Consider the following 20282-nt stretch of genomic DNA (forward strand, 5'->3'; position numbering starts at 1 on the left):
ATGAATACCAACAGCCACCATCGCTGTGGAACCCATTTTTTTTGTAATGTTGGTGTTGTTTTGAACGTCAACTCTCGTGTTTTCCTTGCCACTGAGCCCCGTGTGTCTGGCTGCCGGTTTTGTTGTTGTCATTATTGTTGTTGTTGTTGTTATCCTCCTTCTCCCCATCCTCGTTTTTTTACATCATTCTTTAACTTTTTTCTCCCTTCTTCTTTCGTCGCCCTCTCCACTTTCTGGTTTTGCTCCTCCTCTTAATCCTCGTCCTCCTCCTTCTCCTCCTAGTCCTCGTCCTCCTCCTCCTCCTCTCCATCCTCCTTTTCCATCTAGGGCCGCTTTCACAGTCACTTTGTTTGTATCGTTACCAATGGCGGCGATCGACGCTATAGTTTTCCACGTGAAACTGGCCTATGGGGTAGTGGCGGCTGCAGAGGAAGCGAGAGGTGTTGAGAGTGAGTGGTAAGGTGCGGGGCTAGGCTAACATCGCAGCCGCCGCTACCCTATCGGCCAGTTTTACGGGAAAATATTATAGCGAGGATCGCCGCCATTGGTAACGATCAAACTGTGAAAGCGGCCCCAAGTCCTCCTCCTCCATCTCCATCTCCTCCTCCGGGTCCAATGGGAGCAGTTCCGTATCCCCAAATTGCCAGTGACCGCTAGCTACTTTAATTAAAACTGGGTCAGGGCGTGTTGAAGCGACGAGGACTCGCACACTCTAAAATCTCTCACGTGATAAATTATGATGCACTGTGCCTATATTCTACAAGACATTGATCCTAAGTGTTTAAGCTAACATTTTTCAGGTGAAGTGGTGAGAAACACTCTACCATTCAGTTATTACAAGCTAAATACTCGCAACTAAGCTTACACCATTCTCGCATTTTTTCTACTCTCCTGCCGCATGCATAGCTTGAACCATTTTCCATTAGATTCCACGAAGACTAATATTAAATCTGGCAAGTACCGAGCAGAATCTAGTCAGTAGAACTCGTGGTAAAGAGATATTTAAAAGGCCGAAACCCGCACGGTGCCGAAAGGAGCGGCTGAGCGGCCGAACTCACCCTCACCAAGACCTACCAAAACAAAGGGCTGTAGCTGTAGGACACTGGGAAAAAAGAATCAGTGGAATACCGAACTGTAGAATGTAGCAACTACGAGAGGCAGAGAGGGCAGTTAGCAGGAGTATTGATGGTGATAGGCAGGGAGGAGTGAGCTAAGAGGCTAGAGGAGGACCAAGGAGCAATCTGGACGGTGTTGGGGCTGTATGGAGACAAAAAGGAAACAGAAAGAAGAATTACAAAGCTGGCAAAAGTGTTCCTGACGCAGTGCTGGGGAAAAGGGCACAAATGCTTGAATAAGTGCACAGACCAACTTACTGGATTTCTTCCAGGGTATATATGAAAACTAACGCATCTATTTAGACTTTCAAAGAGTCATTAACAAGGTACAGCACGAAAAATTCCTCAAAAACTGAAATCTGTGGGACTACGGTATACACTGACTGCGTGGATAAAAGACTGGCTCGCTGGAAGAAAACAGAGTTGTTCGCAACGGGCAGACATCCGAGTGGCTTTCAGTTGCACGTGCAGTACCACAAGGGTCAATGTTAGGCCCCACATTCTTTAATATATATATCAACGATGCAGGACTTGGATTAAATTACTAAAAGCAGACAGAGTCGCAATGAGCCAACAGGCTTTACGCTGCCTGCTCGTCCATGTTTCCATGTTTCCTCCTCCTCCTCAACAACCATGGCTATCTGCTACACTGTTATCTTTCACCTCTCCTTCCTTCGCCTGCCTATCGCAATCGAGAGAGAGAGAGAGAGAGAGAGAGAGAGAGAGAGAGAGAGAGAGAGAGAGAGAGAGAGAGAATTGGTTTTATCTACTGATTCTGCCCTGCCAGTGAAGACTTTTATTTTGCCTGACACACACACACATACACACACACGCACACTCACACTCACACACACACACACACACACACACACACACACACACACTCACACTCACACACACACACACACACACACACAGCATTAACACGCACATGTAATGGACGTATACATAATTAGGACTTCATTAATCATTCCCAGTTGTAATGGGTTCCATCAATCTCACTCAGCCGCTCCCCTAAACAGTGCCTCCCACTATCTCTTTCTTTATTTTTCTTTCTTTCTTTTTATCTTCCTTTCTGTCTTGCCTTCTTTCTACCTCTCTGTCTGTTTGTTTGTCTATCTGTCTGCTGTTTTCCTTTCTTCCTTCCCATGTTTCTTTTTCTTTCAGTTCTCTTTCTTTCTTCTTTCTTTCCTTCTTCCTCTCATTCTCTCATTTTATCTTTCCTTCATTTTTTTCCTTCTTTATTTCCTTATTTCTTTCTATCCTTCTTTCTTCCATTTTTCTTTCCTTCTTTCTTTTTCTCCTTTCTTTCATTCCTTCTTTTTTTTCTTTTTCTTTATTGAACAAAATTATTTAAGAGTGACCTGCGATGTACAAAACTCCTTCAAGTATCTGCAGTATCGGCAGAAAATCAGCCGATACCGATACCGATACTCTTATAATGTGCCGATACCACCGATACCGATACCGATACATCGGTACATCCCTAGTCTACGGGCACACCCACCCACCCACCCACACACAAAAAACACACACACAAACACACACGACACACATAGATAAGTATTATATAGACGCACAGACATTCACACATACATAAAAGCAAACATACACGCATTCATGCATACTGACAAACTTACCGAAGGACAAACAGGCAGAGAAAGACAGACAAAGAAACAGACAGACGTATAGACTGAGTTTGGCAGGAGGAGAGTTAGCAGCCCGCATGAAGCAGCACTCGATCAGACAACCAAACTCTGTTAAACTTTGTGAAGAAACACGACCTTCAGGAAACGTTTTGGTCATGGTTTGTGGAAGAGAAGAAAGGGACTGAGGGGAGGATGAGGCAGGGGTAAAGGAAAGAGAACAGGAGGATGAAGAGAAGGAGCAAGAGGAGGAGGAGGAGGACGAGAAAGACATTTTCTTTTTTAGGTGCTGCCCACAGCGTCGGTAGGCTTTCTTCATGAGTCTTAGACGACCCCAGCCCGTTGGTGGAGCAGGCAAATTTTATTTATATTGGCTGCCGTACTGTATGACTCTTGCTTGGCCCATGCTTCTCCCCGGTACTCCTCTTGACTAAAGTTGCAGAAGTTAGGGTTGATCGAAGATCTGGGCAGCATGTGAGTAATTTTCGCCATTCGGTGACGGTTGGAAAAATCAGCGTGTTTTGGTGGGACTCGGACCTTGGTCCACGGGCTCACCACGTCCGCACTCTGGCTAATGGAAGCAACTCAAGGGAAGAAAGAAAAGCGAAGAGAAAAGCCCGCAAATCGCCGCTCCAGCAAAAGACGAAAGAAAGAGTAGGCAGGAAAGATGGTGAATTTCAGATGGAGACGTTTCTCGATACTCTCCTCTTGAAAGAGTTCAAGTCATGGGCAGGAGGAGATACAGACAAAGGTAGTCTGTTCCAGAGCAATGGGAATGAAAGAATGAAGATGCTGGTTGACTCTTCCATAGAGGATTTGAATGAGAGAGGGATGATCAAGAGTATGCAGTCGAGTGCAGCGGGGCCGCAGAATGAATGGAGTCATGCAGTTACCTAGTTAAGATCAGTCAGCATGATATTATCAATAGAAGACAGAAAGAGATGGTACACTGCGACGGAATTCCAGAGTCAGAAATATGTCAGTAAGAGGGAAGAATACAATCAGTAAGAGAAAGGAAATTAACAAGGCACTCCAAAAGGGATATGTGTGTGGAGCCCCCCACACATGACATGCTTACTCCATACGAGGGACGAAGGGAGATGGAGGTTAAGATGACGCAGAGAAGGAGGAGGAGAAAGAGGAATAGGAGGAGGAAGAAGAGGACAGATAAAAGCACTGCAGGAGGAAAATGTGATGGTTAAAACACACACACACACACACACACACACACACACACACACACACTTCTTTAACGATGAACCGAGAATTATATGACTTCCTCCTTCGTTTCTTTCTTCCTCTTTGCCTCACTTTCTTCTTTCTTCCCCTTCCTCCTCTTCCTCCTCCTCCTCCTCCTCCTCCTCTTCCTTACAACCAACAATCAGCTCTTCATTGTTTTAAACCACTTGGGAATATTGGATCCAGAAAAGAAGAGAAGGAGGAGGACGAGGAGGAGGAGGAGGAGGAGGGGAGGAGGAGTCTAGAAAGTGTAAGAAAAGTGCTGGGAAGAAAATTATGAGTCATTATTTATGTGTGTGTGTGTGTGTGTGTGTGTGTGTGTGTGTGTGTGTGTGTGTGTGTGTGTGTGTGTGTGCTTTTCTCTTTTACTCTTGCTTCCTTACGCGTATATTCTCTTTTCCACACCTTATCATGTGCTTAATTCCTCTCTCTCTCTCTCTCTCTCTCTCTCTCTCTCTCTCTCTCTCTCTCTCTCTCTCTCTCTCTCTCTCTCTCTCTCTCTCTCGCTTTCATCTCATTGCTAATTCCTTGCTTCCTCCTCCTCGTTCTTCTCTTCTCTTCCGTGCTGTGGTGAGGACACACACACACACACACACACACACACACACACACACACACACACACACACACACACACACAGAGCTCTGGGAAAGAACAAAGGGAAGAAAAGGGACACGAAGCGACAAAAAGGGAAAGAACAATGGAAAAGGAGAAAAAGAGACAAGACTTAGAAAGAGGAAAGAGAAAGGACGAGGAGAGACAAGAGAAGAAGCAAGAGGAAAGAGAAGGGACGAGGAGAGACAAGAGGAGAAGCAAGAGGAAAGAGAAGAGGCAAGGAGGGACAAAGGGAGAAGGAAAAAGAGGTTGTGAAATTTGTTGCAGGGACTAAAACGTTAAAAGAGAAGCAATAACAAACAGTGAAGGTCAAATGTTAATGCATGAAAGAAATAAGAGAAGGAAATTATTATGAGAGAAGGAAATGGAATGAGAAGTAAACAGAGAGAGAGAGAGAGAGAGAGAGAGAGATATCGCCATTCTACCTTTTAAGGAAATTGATCTCCTTCCTCTTCCCTCCTCCTCCTCCTTTTCCTCCTCTTCTCGCTTTCTCTTTTGTTTTTTTCTTCCTCTTCCTCTTCTTCTTCCTCCTGCTCCTTCTCTTAATCATCTTCATCCTCCTCCTCCTCCTCCTCATCTTCTTTCCCCTTCTCTGTTTCTTTCTCTGTCTCATCCTCTTCCTTTTCCTCCTCCTCCTTTTCTTCCTCTTCTTCCTACTCTCCCTCCTCTTCCTCTTCCGCTTTCTCCTCCTCAAACTCTTTCTCTTCCCCCTCCTCCTTCTCCTCTCTCTCTCTTTGTCTTTCAATTCTTCCTCCTCCTTTTCCTTCTTCTCCTCCCCTTCCTCTTGTTCTTAATGTTGTCCTTGTTCTTCTTCCTTTTCCTCTTCCTCCTCCTCCTCCTCCTCCTCCTTCTCTACACCCTTCTCTTCTCATATACTAAAGATAATTACTTGCAAATGGACGAGGGAACAGACAAGGGCTGAATAAACTCTAGTGACGATTATGAATATACACACACACACACACACACACACACACACACACACACACACACACACACACACAACCAGAGAGCTATCTATCTAACTAAGCTTTAGAATCCCGTGTGACCGTAACGGGAAATATTTTCAGGGTGTGTGTGTGTGTGTGTGTGTGTGTGTGTAATTCACCACGGCCTGTTTTAAACACTTCTATAAGGTCACCTCTTAGCCTGCGCTTTGATAGGCTGAATAAGTTCAGTGCTTTAAGTCTGTCTTCGTACGGTTTGTGGCGCAGTCAGGGATCATTTAGTATCTCGGCGCTGCACCCTCTCGAGTTTATCTATATCTTTTCTGTAATAGGGAGACCAAAACTATATATATATATATATATATATATATATATATATATATATATATATATATATATATATATATATATATATATATATATATATATATATGATTAATAAAACATTTCCTCACGCTGTAATTGTTCTGTGGTCGTGCTACAGATGTTCATCATCACTCAAACATTATACATTGCTGAGAAGTGTATTAAGGCTATGCTGTATCCCTATGTTGATGGAAATAACCACAATCACTTGAAAAACTATCCCGTTATTATAGTAAGTACACTGACCATCATCACTGAGAAGTGTATTGAGGCTATGCTGCATCCCTCTCATACTAGAACCAGCAACCCTTTGAAAACTATCCCGTGATTAATCCAAGTCCGACTAATAAAACATATTTTTTCTGATTATTAAAATAACTACGTTTGATATACTATCAAACATTTAACACCCTTCCCTTGTATGAATTCAATTTTAAAGAAACGTGAGATGGATTGATGCCCGGCGGAGCGGAACACTAATCCTCACTGTACGATGGCTGCTCGCCAACAGAAAATCAACGGACTTAGTAGATGACGTCAAGGCAAGCTCGCAAGCCCAGGCGCCAGCCTTTTCCTTGGTTATGACCTATACCAACTAAGTAGACGTGGCTGCCAATGTCCGTAGAAATTTACACCTCACGAACTACATAAAAACGCTCACATATTTATAAACGCTTCGACGCCCGGGCACACCCCTTTGCTAGCCCCTTTGAGAGGGTTTGGGCATTTCTAGGGGTATCTTTATGACTGGGGGAAGTCTGATCCTTCTTCTCTACCCTTAACCTATATAACATTCATTAGAACCATATTAATCTCTTTTTGGACCACTGGAAACAGCTAATGTGAGAAGCGAAGGCGTCTAAGAATACCGACCACAACCTTGTCGAGATTGGAAAAGTCGTGGCTATATGAAGAGATCTTGCTGATGAGCTGAGCTGGCTGAGGCTAAAAATGTCAGGAGATTTACCGAGACTTTATGCTGAAATAGCCGCGCGATATTAATTACGCTGATGTGGTGTCCTTCGCCGCCTCGCTGAGCTAAAAGCTAATTAAAATTTGCGCGTAACACAGACTTTGTTGCGTGGGCTCCAGAAAGTTGTTGAGAACTTTGCGTGGCGAGCTGAAGTTATTTTTTCACTAAATACCAACATTTTACAGGCGGGTGACGATGATATTACTACTACTACTACTACTACTACTATTACAGCTACTGACACAATTACTACTACTACTACTACTACTACTACTACAGGGATATATATATATATATATATATATATATATATATATATATATATATATATATATATATATATATATATATATATATATATATATATATATATATATATTTGAGGTATATATGGGCAGGAGATTCTCTCTGAGGCATGTTTCGTTGAAGGCGATGGCTAATTCTGCGTTGATTATCTTCTTCAGTACAGTCTCTTTTTCGCAATAGACCTGCAGGCCTTACCAAGCATGAGAAGAAGTACCACCCAGCCTACCGACAGCCAAGAAGGACCAAGATTGAACGGCGCAGACAGCAGGCGCACGCACACCCCGCTCGACCAATCAGAAGCGAGGACGCGAGGATCAGCAGGCCAAGCCACGCCTTAAAAGGAGCGTGATTATTCATTTATTTGTTTATATCGCATTCAATCTATAATCTGGGGACATTATCGTGTTCTCTCACATTTGTTTTTTTAGGTGCTGCCTAAAGGGGCAACAGACTTTTGAGGGGCCTCTTAGACGACCCCAGCCCGTTAATGGTGCAGGCGTATTTTATTTATAGTGGGTGGCGTGATACATGACTCATTGCTTGCCCATGCTGCACCTCGGTGCTTCACTTGGGCAAGTCGCTGAAATTAGGGTTGATTGAAAATCTGGACAGTATGTGGGTAGTCCACCGCCACTCGGCGATGGTTTGAAAAATCAGCGTGTTCCGGTGGGACTCGAACCTTGTCCACGGGCTCACCATGCTGACTACTCGGCCACCGCCGGATGAAATGGCTTACTTCATTGTTGTTATGATAACTCGTGCAAATGGAATATGTAAAATGTGATGTAAGAATATCGGAGTAACTCTTACTTCTTTCGTCATAATTTCTTCCTATTTTGTTTAACCCCTTCAACACTCTCTCTCTCTCTCTCTCTCTCTCTCTCTCTCTCTCTCTCTCTCTCTCTCTCTCTCTCTCTCTCTCTCTAACACACACACACACACACACACACACACACACACACACACACACCGCTCCGGTAGCTCAATCGGTTAAAGCGCCGCTGCAAGGCTTTACGGCCAAAAAGGCGGCGGTCGAGCCCCGCTCAGCCGGATTCTTTCCGTTGACTAGGAGTGGTTACTGTCCCCACTTGAACAAGGAGGATGTGGTGTGTGGTGTGTGAGTTCCTGGCAGTACCCAGAGATCGACAATAATGAGCACTTGCTCACGTCGTGAGGCTGCTGGCGAAAGCGAGTCCAACTCGTGATCAGGCCGTGGTGAATTACACACACACACACACACACAGACCACTAATTAATGTTCAGGTGAAGGGAGCCATTACATAACTACTCCCCTTCCCTCTCAGCCTCATCCTGTCCCTCCCTCCTTTCCCCTTCACTGCCACGGCTGCTGACACGCATTATATAATTTGTATGGTGGTGGTGGGGGTTGTGGTTGTTGTGGTTTTGATGTTATAGTTGGTGGTGGTGGTGGAAGGTGGCGGTGGTACCCGTTGTGGTGATGGTGGCTGTGGTGGGGTTACCTAAGGCCACTATTTCCATTTCTTTCCGTTATGGTTTCAGTAAGAATAGTTAAAACTTTAGTGTTGATCATCCTCGCAAGAGACGAGTTACTTATTGCAAACACAGTAACATTATTGCTAACTAAAACACAAGAAAAAAGACTTATTTTAGGATGTTTATTGCCTTGTTGAGAGAGAGAGAGAGAGAGATTGAGGAAAAATTTGTTAAGGTTCTCTACTCCAAAATATAACGAATCACTTCTCTTAATAACCTTCTCCGTCTTTGTTTTCCTCTCTCTCTCTCTCTCTCTCTCTCTCTCTCTCTCTCTCTCTCTCTCTCTCTCTCTCTCTCTCTCTCTCTCTCTCTCTCTCTCTCAATTTTTCTTCCTTATTTATCATTTTCTGTATTAGTTTGTGCTACATTACGAAAATAATGAAAGAAAAAAGAAACTTTCAATAACACACACACACACACACACACACACACACACACACACACACCTTGTTAATAATACTTCACCCATTTCCCTCACAAGCTCCTCCTCTTCCTCCTCTTCTTCTTCCTCCATCATCTCCAACTAATACTTGTGCTGCTCCTCCACATCCTCCTCCTCCTCCTCCCCCTTTCTCTTTCATCTTCATCCTCTCTCTAATTTGTTGATCCCTAGTGCCCATTAATATCGCTCCTAGCCTTCTCGTATTAAGTGAAAAATATGAGTGAAACGTAATATGTTTACTCACTATTACTAGCACCAAAACCACGTCTCCAGCAACACCACCACCACGACCACCACCATCACCACTGCCACTACCACCACTACTGCCACCACGACCACCACCACCACGACCACCACCATCACTACTGCCACCACCACGACCACCACTACTGCCACCACCACGACCACCACCATCACTACTGCCACTACCACCACGACCACCACCATCACTACTGCCACTACCACCACGACCACCACCATCACCACTGCCACTACCACCACTACTGCCACCACCACCACGACCACCACCACCACGACCACCACCATCACTACTGCCACTACCACCACCACCACGACCACCACCATCACTACTGCCACTACCACCACGACCACCACCACCACCACGGCCACTACCACCACAACATCCACCACCACCACTACCACCAACACCACGACCACCACCATCTCGACGGCCACCACCACCACTACGACCACCACTATTTTACCGACAACCACCATAACTACTGCCACTATTTATGCCCATCACTACCCCCACACCACCACTCACCCACCTCTCCTTACTATTACACACTCATTACAACAAACAAAATCACTCTCACCCCCTCCTCTACTACTATTACTACTACTACTAACTACTTTGTAACTACTACTACTATTATTTCTAGTACTTCTACTACTACTACTGCTACTACTTTTTTTTTATACGTGTTTAGCCTACAGCTCCGGTAGGCTTTCTTCAGGGGCCTGGTTGTCTGCCCAAGCCCGTCATAGCGCAGGCAGTGCTAGCGGGCGGATTCGAGCCCGCGTCATCCAGAACGCGGTGAATGCGGGGCCCACACGCTAACCACTCAGCCACCGTCTCCCCACTACTACTACTGTCACTACTATTACTAATATTACCACTGCTACAACTATTACTACTACTACTACTACTACTACTATTACTACGATTACAAAACAACTACTACTACTACCGTTGTTACCACTGCTACTAGAATTAATGCAGTAACACTTCAAATACTACTACTACCACTGTTAATATTACTTTTACTACTACTACTACTACTACTACTACTACTACTACTACTACTGCTACTACTGCTACTACTATCACTACCACCTCTATTAACCTTTATCATCACCACCACCACCACCACCACCATCACGTCACATCATTTTCACTTTCATCGCGTTTTCCGCCGCAGCGGGATATTGGTCGGCCCGTTTTTTCCTAGCGTGAGATAATGTGGGGGGTGAGCGACCCTTTCATTTCCATTCTCTCGGCGTACCGCGGAGAGAAAAGGTCCCTGAATTATTTTGCTCTGAGAGGAATGTGGCATTTATATTGTGTAGTGGGAAGCGGGAGGAGTGAAGTGGCATTTATAATAATGAAGTGGGAAACAAGGTGGAGATGAAAGGTGGCGAGGAGTAAGGATTGTGGATGAGTGGAGCACACACACACACACACACACACACACGGTCCACACACTGCATGGTAGCTCAGTGGATTGAGCGTCTGCCTCACAACCAGAAGGACCAGGGTTCGATTCCCCGGCCGGGTGAAGATAAGTTGGGTTTATCTTCTTTCACGTGTAGCCCCTGTTCACCTAGCAGTGAGTAGGTACGCGACGTCAGGCAAGGAGTTGTGACCTCGTTGTCGCGGTGTGTTGTGTGTGAGTGGTCTCAGTCCTACCCAAAGATCGGTACTATGAGCTCTGTGCTCTTCCGTAGGGGAACGGCTGGCTTCTCGAGAGAGACCCGCAGCAGACCAAGAGGTAAATCACACACAAACACACACACCGCCCCGGAACCTCAGTGGTAGAGCGCTGCGTTGCCAGGCTCCACGGTCTGGCTGTTGGAGATCCTGGGCCTCTTGGCCCTGCTCGGAGGGATTTTTCCACTGAAAGAGGGGCGGTTACTGTCCCCCCTTGAGCAAGGGAATGGGGTGTGTGGTGTGTGAAGGTCCTGGCAGTATCCAGAGATCGACTATAAGGAGTGTACTTGCTGGCGACTGCTAGTCCAGCTTGTGATAAGGCCGTGGGTGAATTACACACACCGAGGTGATCGATGAATTTAAGAGATTTGCATAACATTTCAGTTTGGTCTGATAGATGAGAGATGCCCTTTAATGTAGATGAGTGTCGGGTTCTTCAAGTTGCAACCGAAATACATGCAGTGATACTCAAAAGCGTATAGTGTGTCAAGGACCTGGGTGTCAAAGTCACGTCAAACTTCAAATTCTTACAACAATGCATTTACACAGCAAACACAGCGAACAGAATGCTGGGCTTCATTAAAGATACTTATCAATCAGGAATAACGATGAAATGCCAAGAAGTATATATAGTAAAGAGGGAACACAAGCGTCAATCCCTTGTAACCGGGGCGACGTTCATGCACCAATCCTCCCACCTTCAATGGTTCAGTGCAATACAATTAATTCATTCAAAAGCAAGCTCGACCGCCACCTCCTTCAGCTTGATATTTACTAAAGTCAAAATGAAAAATCTTGGTGGCATTACATTTAGTATGATTTCACTTAGGTTTAAGGACAGACCACCTAGTCGGCACCATAGGGACTGTGTGGTCTGAATTGCTATGTAAATCTCCATAAATACCGCCTCACCCTTGATAACACACACACACACACACACACACACACACACAAAACCGTCGCTTCAAAACAATAAACTGTTCGGGCGTCGTTCCCGTCGGCCATTAACTCTCTTCCCCTTCCTTGCCGTTCACTCTTTTACGTTCCCTACTTTCCTTTCACTTTTTTTTATATTTCCAGTACTTTCCCTTCTTTTTCCTTCTCTCCTTTGCTTCCCTTCTTTTTCCGTCTCTCCTTTGCTTCCCTTCTTTTTCCTTCTCTCCTTTGCTTCCCTTCTTTTTCCTTCTCTCCTTTGCTTCCCTTCTTTTTCCTTCTCTCCTTTGCTTCCCTTCTTTTTCCTTCTCTCCTTTGCTTCCCTTCTTTTTCCTTCTCTCCTTTGCTTCCCTTCTTTTTCCGTCTCTCCTTTGCTTCCCTTCTTTTTCCTTCTCTCCTTTGCTTCCTTTCTTTTTCCTTCTCTCCTTTGCTTCCCTTCTTTTTCCTTCTCTCCTTTGCTTCCCTTCTTTTTCCTTCTCTCCTTTGCTTCCCTTCTTTTTCCTTCTCTCCTTTGCTTCCCTTCTTTTTCCGTCTCTCCTTTGCTTCCCTTCTTTTTCCTTCTCTCCTTTGCTTCCTTTCTTTTCCTTCTCTCCTTTGCTTCCCTTCTTTTTCCTTCTCTCCTTTGCTTCCTTTTTTTCCTTCTCTCCTTTGCTTCCTTCTTTCCTTCTCTCCTTTGCTTCCTTCTTTCCTTCTCTCCTTTGCTTCCCTTCTTTTTCCTTCTCTCCTTTGCTTCCTTTTTCCTCTCTCCTTTGCTTCCTTCTTTTCCTTCTCTCCTTTGCTTCCTTCTTCTTTTCCTTCTCTCCTTTGCTTCCTTCTTTTCCTTCTCCTTTGCTTCCCTTCTTTCCTTCTCTCCTTTGCTTCCTTTCTTTTTCCGTCTCTCCTTTGCTTCCCTTCTTTTTCCTTCTCTCCTTTGCTTCCTTCTTTTCCTTCTCTCCTTTGCTTCCTTCTTTTTCCTTCTCTCCTTTGCTTCCCTTCTTTTTCCGTCTCTCCTTTGCTTCCTTTCTTTTTCCTTCTCTCCTTTGCTTCCTTTCTTTTTCCTTCTCTCCTTTGCTTCCCTTCTTTTTCCTTCTCTCCTTTGCTTCCTTTCTTTTTCCTTCTCTCCTTTGCTTCCTTTCTTTTTCCTTCTCTCCTTTGCTTCCCTTCTTTTTCCTTCTCTCCTTTGCTTCCCTTCTTTTTCCTTCTCTCCTTTGCTTCCCTTCTTTTTCCTTCTCTCCTTTGCTTCCCTTCTTTTTCCTTCTCTCCTTTGCTTCCCTTCTTTTTCCTTCTCTCCTTTGCTTCCCTTCTTTTTCCTTCTCTCCTTTGCTTCCCTTCTCTTCACTTGTCTCCTCTGCTTCCTTTCTTTTTCCTTCTCTCCTTTGCTTCCCTTCTCTCCTTTGCTTCCTTTCTTTTTCCTTCTCTCCTTTGCTTCCCTTCTTTTTCCGTCTCTCCTTTGCTTCCCTTCTTTTTCCGTCTCTCCTTTGCTTCCTTTCTTTTTCCTTCTCTCCTTTGCTTCCTTTCTTTTTTCTTCTCTCTTTTGCTTCCTTTCTTTTTCCTTCTCTCCTTTGCTTCCCTTCTTTTTCCTTCTCTCCTTTGCTTCCCTTCTTTTCCCTTCTCTCCTTTGCTTCCTATTCTTCACTTTTCTTCTTTGCTTCTCTTCTTTTCTCTTCTCCCTTTTGCTTCCTTTCTTTTCCCTTCTCTCCTTTGCTTCCTTTCTTTCCCTTTCTTTGCTTCCTTTCTTCTTATTTTTCTCCTTTGTTTCCTTTCTCTAATTTTCCCTTCACGGTTTTTCTTCCTTTACTTTTCCTTTACCTCTTTTATAATCTCTTACTTGAATTTTTCTTCCTTTCACTCCTTTCCTTCCCTTACTTCCTTTTTCTCCCCAATTTTATTCCCCTTTGCCTTTTCTTTTCTCTTCACTACTTTTCTACATTTATTTTCCCTTCCTTATCCCTTTGTACTTCTATTCTTCCTTCTACATTAAAAAAAATTCCCGCCCTGTCTTTCCACTTTCCCTCTTCCCGCCTCCCCCCGTCCCTTGAAGGCCCCACACCAGGGGAGCCGAGGCCGCGATACACACCCTCGCTGATGACCGAGACGTATTTCATGGATGAGTTTTACCACCTGGCGAAAGAAACCCAATTTAACAGTGAATATTGGATTATGCGTTCCTCTAACTATATACGATGGTCTCTCTCTCTCTCTCTCTCTCTCTCTCTCTCTCTCTCTCTCTCTCTCTCTCTCTCTCTCTCTCTCTCTCTCTCTCTCTCTCTCTCTCTCTCTCTCTCTCTCTCTCTCTCTCTCTCTGTGCCCCGGTATACTTGTGTGTGTGTGTGTGTGTGTGTGTGTGTGTGTGTGTGTGTGTGTGTGTGTGTGTGTGTGTGTTGGTATACTTGTGTGCGTGCATACTTGTGTGTATGTATGTGTGTGTTGGTATACTTGTGTGTGTGTGTGTGTGTGTGTGTGTGTGTGTGTGTGTGTGTGTGTGTGTGTGTGTTGGTATACTTGTGTCCGTCTCATCAGCTCTCCTCCTCTTACTGATAGTCTTCTACCTCTTAAATTCCGCCGCCATGTTGCCTCTCTATCTTCTACCGATATTTCCACGCTGACTGCTCTTCTGAACTTGCTAACTGCATGCCTCCCCCCCTCCCGCGGCCTCGCCACACACGACTTTCTACTCAAGCTCATTCCTTGACTGTCCAAATCCCTTACGCACGAGTTAACCAGCATCTTCACTCTTTCATCCCTCACGCTGGTAAACTCTGGAACAATCTTCCTTCATCTGTATTTCCTCCTGCCTACGACTTGAACTCTTTCAAGAGGAGGCTATCAGGACACCTCTCCCGAAATTGACCTATCTTTTGGCCACTCCTCTTGACTCTTTTGTAGGAGCAGTGAGTGGCGGGCTTGTTTTCATTATTGTTTCCTTTGTTTTGCCCTTGAACTGTTTCCTTTACCGTAAAAAAAAAAAAAAAAATTGGCTGAGGTCAAGATGTCAGCTGTGACCTCCTGCTTCGTACACATCGCGGAAGCGGCTAGGCATTGTGGCGAATGCAGAGCAAGGTGAGTTTCTTACTTTACGACTAACCCCGCAAGCCTCTCCTGACTGACCCAGCAGACTACCATCATATCTCATCACCCGTTACCCAGTTGTGTCGACCCTTCCCTCAGCAAGGGAATGGACGGGGTTTACTCTGTACGTCCCTTCTATCAGGACGACGAGCCCATCAGCAGGAAAGTTGTGACGTGGACTCTGCAGGACCCACCACTCACTTCCATTGCCTTCAGTTTTCGTCCGTGCCTCCCACCCGGTGAGGTACGTAAATCGGACAGTGACAGGCCACCTTGCTACAAGTGTTGGGCTGCTGGCCACATATCTCGCTACTACTTGGCCTGGGACAAGTGTGGGTGGTGTGCCGGGGGTCATGACTCTCGCACCTGCCCCCACCGCGCCCCGTCACCTCCACCCACTGACACGGTGGACCCCACCTCTCGGCCCCCACTTCTACCTGTTAACGTCACCACAAACTGGCGTTGCCCTCGTTGCCACGAGCCTGGAGTGAGCATCTCGTATGGTTGTGCCAGGCGTAAGGACACGCCTACACCGTCATATATCTAGCCAGGCCAGCCACCGTCTAAAGTTTAGACGGTGGCGGCCTTCTGACAGCCCATGTCCTCTATCCCTGCTCTATTCTCCGACCATGTGGCTCTCAGCTTCCGTTAATTAAGTACTTCCTGATCGACACACTCCAACTCATCACCGTCTTCGCATCACTATTCCTCCCAAGTATTACATTGCCTACATGTCCATCCTTCTCACATTTGATCTGGCGTCACCCCAGACGCTGTACTCTTCTTTAGTGGAGGGAACACACACCTTTTATGCTCAATATGTTTCTAGGCCACACATACACCGACGCGAGGATGCATACTCCTGGACCATTGATCATCGCATCTTTCAAGCAGAAGGATAGCGATGCATGATGGCCATCTCTTCTAAATGGACCCCACACCTAACCATCCTAACCCAGCAGTTCACTACACCTCGACCTCCAAGGCTGCTCTCTCTGCTCTCCGGAGGCAGCTGGCGCTGCAGGCAATCGCTACAGTATCGTCCTCAAGCCCCGCAGTGAACCAGGTATTCACCGACGGATCCCTGCAACCAGAAGGGGCAGCAGGATGTGCTATTTTTTCCACTTATGTCGACCCGCCGCCAGGTGGCTGGAGTGGCCGCAGACTCCCTACTTTCGCCAGCTCAACCGGGCGAACTGCATGGCATACTGGATGCCGTTAGTCTCATAGACCAACGAGGTCTCAATACACTGGTGATCTGTGATTCTAAATCTGCTCTTCAGGCCCTTTCCTCCCCCAAACTTATACCTATATATAGCTGTAGCCATGTACGAAGTAGAGCGCATTTTGTTCTTGTTTGCACTAGTACGCCAACGTGCACTGATACTTCCAATTTTTTTGTGGATCCCCTCACACACAGGTAAAACTCACAGTGACACAGTGGACAGAATAGTTAAAGCTGCCTGTAACCTGCCTTGCCGTGGTGCTGGTGCCTCACCTTCCCTCTCATGTTACCTGTCTAGGGTTCGCACTGATGCTTTTTGTTCCACTGATCAATACAGGGACCGTCAACGAGCCCATAGCCTCTCCATCCAGCATTATGATGCTTTCCGCCACCGCCGATACAAAAGCCGAGGTCGGGGCTTTGTGGTGAGGGGACAACGTGGTAGCAGCCAGGTTACGCCTTGGCTACAGGCCAGTGTGGCAGGTCGCCGGGCTGGAGGACGCGCCACACTTTATCTAGTGCCTGTTGTGTCACTTCCCCAACAACAATACGCTCGGACACTAAACTACCTGCACTGCCCTCAGGTCGAAGGATTGCTGCCCCGGGGACAGCCACTAATCGGTATCTGTCATCTCCTGACACAAGAAAACTTGGATGAGATTCTCGTTCGTTACCCACGTTTTGGAGGGAACTGATTCGCCACTCTTTGCACATTTCCCCAAATATTGTTAAATTAACTGCCTTCTTTTGCTAATTATTTGATTACATATATTCTGTAATGTATGCAATACTTGACCTGCAGTAGTTTAGGTATCGGTTATAAATTACTTACACCCGTTTAATTGTTGTACGACACTCAATTCTAATTAAGTAATGACTTGACGTCTCTGTACGCAATAAATTGAACAAAGCAAAAAAAAAAAAAAAAAAAAAAAAAAAGTCCCAAGGTTATCCCAGGTACTCATTTATCAATCAATCCGAAAGGGAGAATGAACACTTAGGTCAGCTGCACGCTGCCCAACCCGGGCCAGAAGACTCGTAGTCTTGCACGCTAAAAAATGCACCATGGAGGCGGCAGTCTCCTTTTATCCGTTTCCCCTGTCCACCCAGCAGTGTAGGGGTGCCGGGTGTCAGGCAGGGGTTGTGTCCCGCCTCCCGGGTGGGTGTGGCTATGAGGCTTCAGTTGTATCCAGACACCCGCCATCTGTGAGCTCCAAGCTCCTTTGAGCAGGGTACTTGCTGGCGATCACGAGTGTATCACGTAGTCAGACTAGGGGAATTACACACACACACACAAACATTTCCCTTCGTCGCTGATCCAGCCAAGGAAAAAAAATGAACTGGCTATTACTGTCTTTGTTTGCTTGACTCGTTGCCTTTCTTCCCTCCCAACCCCGACGCAGAGCAAAGAGGAAAAACGTGTAGCTATCAGAGTGACACGTATGGAGTTAATAGAAGCGGACAAATGATTATAAGCTGTTGTACATATTAATCAAAGTAATAAGCGTGAAATATGAAGCAGCAGCAACAGGAGGAGGAGGAGGTTAAGGCGATGTGTGTTTTATCTGTTTACCTAATCAAATTTTTTAGAAGTTTGATTGAAGCTCGTCGTGTCCCGTCTTCTGAAACAGTCTGATCACATATTTCTTTACAGCTGTGAATGTTCTTGGTACGATAGACTTTCGGAAACATGTTCCATGCATTTATGGTTCGGTATATAAAGTCCAATTTTTTCATCCTTTACACTTATTTTTTTTTCTTATTTACTTTTATATTTTTTTGTTGGAGTCTTTTTAAATCACTGTCTAGGTGCAATATAATAATATAATAGGTACTCGCTAATTTATTTCATAAATATCACATTTGGCTGAACTGGCTCCTCTGGACGATCAAACTCTGAAAGGCTTAGGGTAGGCTCTCAAAGCTGATTTTATACTTGTGCTTTATAAGCGTCCAGTTTCATGATTTTTAAATAAATCTGAATGTGTCATATATGGTTTGAAACTGTCATCTTTTCTCAAAATAGTTATCAAGAGAAAAGTTGATTTTTTTTTATTTTTTTTATTGTTAGTGATTTAAAAAAAAAAACTTTACTTACATTTTTTTGGAAAATTTGTAAAAAATACATCAAATTAAATTAAAGTATTTTTGGCTTGATAACTATTTGGAGAAAGAGTTGAAAACATGCCAGTTTTTTTATTTTCAAAATCCCCCCATAAATAAGCATTCTGGGCATTTTATACTTCAAAAATATAATTTTCCGGGAATTGCCGTTCAAAGAAACACAACACTATTTATGTCATAACTCAGAAAGTATAAGTCCTACATGGATCAAACTTTTGTCACTTCTATTATGCCTATAGGCCATGTTGTAGCCAAAAAATGGTAACTCTAGCTTAATATTAAAGGAGTTTGTAAACACATTAGGCCTTTGCCGGTAGCAATTACCTAACCCACTGGGGGTCCTCGGCAAATAAGTTTCGACAGGTGGGACTGTTTATTAACAAGTGGTGGGCCTCTTCCCCACCCTCCACTTCTGTTCCTCACCATGGAGAATGGAAATTTCATTAATATTCTCCATTTCTGTACGCTGCGTCTGCAGCTGTCCAATGTCGTTTGACGGACCCGCAGAGCTCTTTCTCCGCTTCTTATTTTAGATCTCTTGGTGTTTCTTCTGTATCTTTGATAGGTTTCCAAAACTGAGTTCATTATTGAGGTCATCTTGGACATAGCCAACATAACCTATACCTTCAAGCATAGCAAATCCACCAAGGCTAAAAATATTTATTCAGTTAGACTTTTTTCCCCCTGTCGTGGGTGACGATGAGTACTACACAGCCTCATAATATTATATCTTGCATTTTACCACCAAATAGGTGTTCGCTGACTTCCCTCTAATACTAAGCCAACCACTGAGCCTACCTGTGAAATAGCTTCAATCATATCTTGAACATCTTTTTCAATAACATTTTCCTTCTTCGATGTAGGAAATGAAGATGTCACAGACATATCAGTAAGTAAATTATATCGTACTGTTTGCGTATTTACCTTATTGTGGGGTGGGGCAACAACAGGTGTGGTGGTGGTGGTGGTGGTGGAGGCACTCGTCATTTGAAGGCTGCTTTGCCGTTTTCCTTCCTTTCCCTGGCCGGTCCTGCACTCTACACCGCCTTCTTATAGGCTGTGGATCTTCTCTTCATTCTAGCTTCAAGGAAAAGTGGTGAAATACGTATTGCCTGGGTTATTTTCGGCCCTCGCGAGGGGCCAGTCCTCTTCTTCCTCTTCCACGGGTCACGTGACCAAGACCTAGTACAGCTGTTTACGCGAGAAAGAAAACGGTTTGAATGGTAGACTTCATAAGTTCAAGAAATTCGTTCAAATAATGAAAAATAAGGAGAAATAGTAGATTGAAGCGCCAGCCCTTTAAACGCTGGGCGTATAGCTGTCAAACTGGCTTTTTAAACGGTTAAAGGGACATAGTTGGATGCGTGCAGGACTTATAAGATGCAAGATAAAAGTGTTAAGAGCATTTATATCCAATAATCCGATTTTTTTTTTTTTTTCATTTTTCAGGTGAGAACCCGTCCACGGGCGATAGAACCGGCAAGCTTGAGGGTATACATTTAAGGATTTGAATATTTGTTGATTACAAAACTTAATAAAACATAACTACTTAATTCTCAATCTGATAATTAAACCATAATTCAATAAGTTTGATCGGGCCGGTATGAAAGGATGTCTAAATAACATGAAAATTTATCAAGTTACCTCAACAAGTAGTTTTTCTCAATGTAAGTAGACGCTGAGTCGAGATACTCGCAACTGCATCGAAACTTTACTGAAGAGCCTCTTCTCCAATATATAACCTTTGCTGGCTAATGTGTGTGTGTGTGTGTGTGTGTGTGTGTGTGTGTGTGTGTTAACAATCGTCAATACAAAATTTCATTTCTTTCTCTCC

The 20282-nt window shown here is 44.7% G+C and overlaps 1 long non-coding RNA gene across 1 annotated transcript in view; it reads right to left on the reverse strand.

Annotated features, from left to right (window-relative positions):
* LOC126980518 (uncharacterized) overlaps nucleotides 1-19606 on the reverse strand; it is a 57158-nt gene extending 37552 nt beyond the window's left edge. Inside the window, exon 1 of the long non-coding RNA XR_007733280.1 lies at nucleotides 19373-19606. This is a non-coding gene — a long non-coding RNA (uncharacterized LOC126980518). The remainder of the gene's footprint in view (nucleotides 1-19372) is intronic.
* Nucleotides 19607-20282: the final 676 nt, after the last annotated feature.

This window comes from Eriocheir sinensis, chromosome 44 (genome assembly GCF_024679095.1).
Source record: "Eriocheir sinensis breed Jianghai 21 chromosome 44, ASM2467909v1, whole genome shotgun sequence".
Lineage (NCBI taxonomy): Eukaryota > Metazoa > Arthropoda > Malacostraca > Decapoda > Varunidae > Eriocheir > Eriocheir sinensis.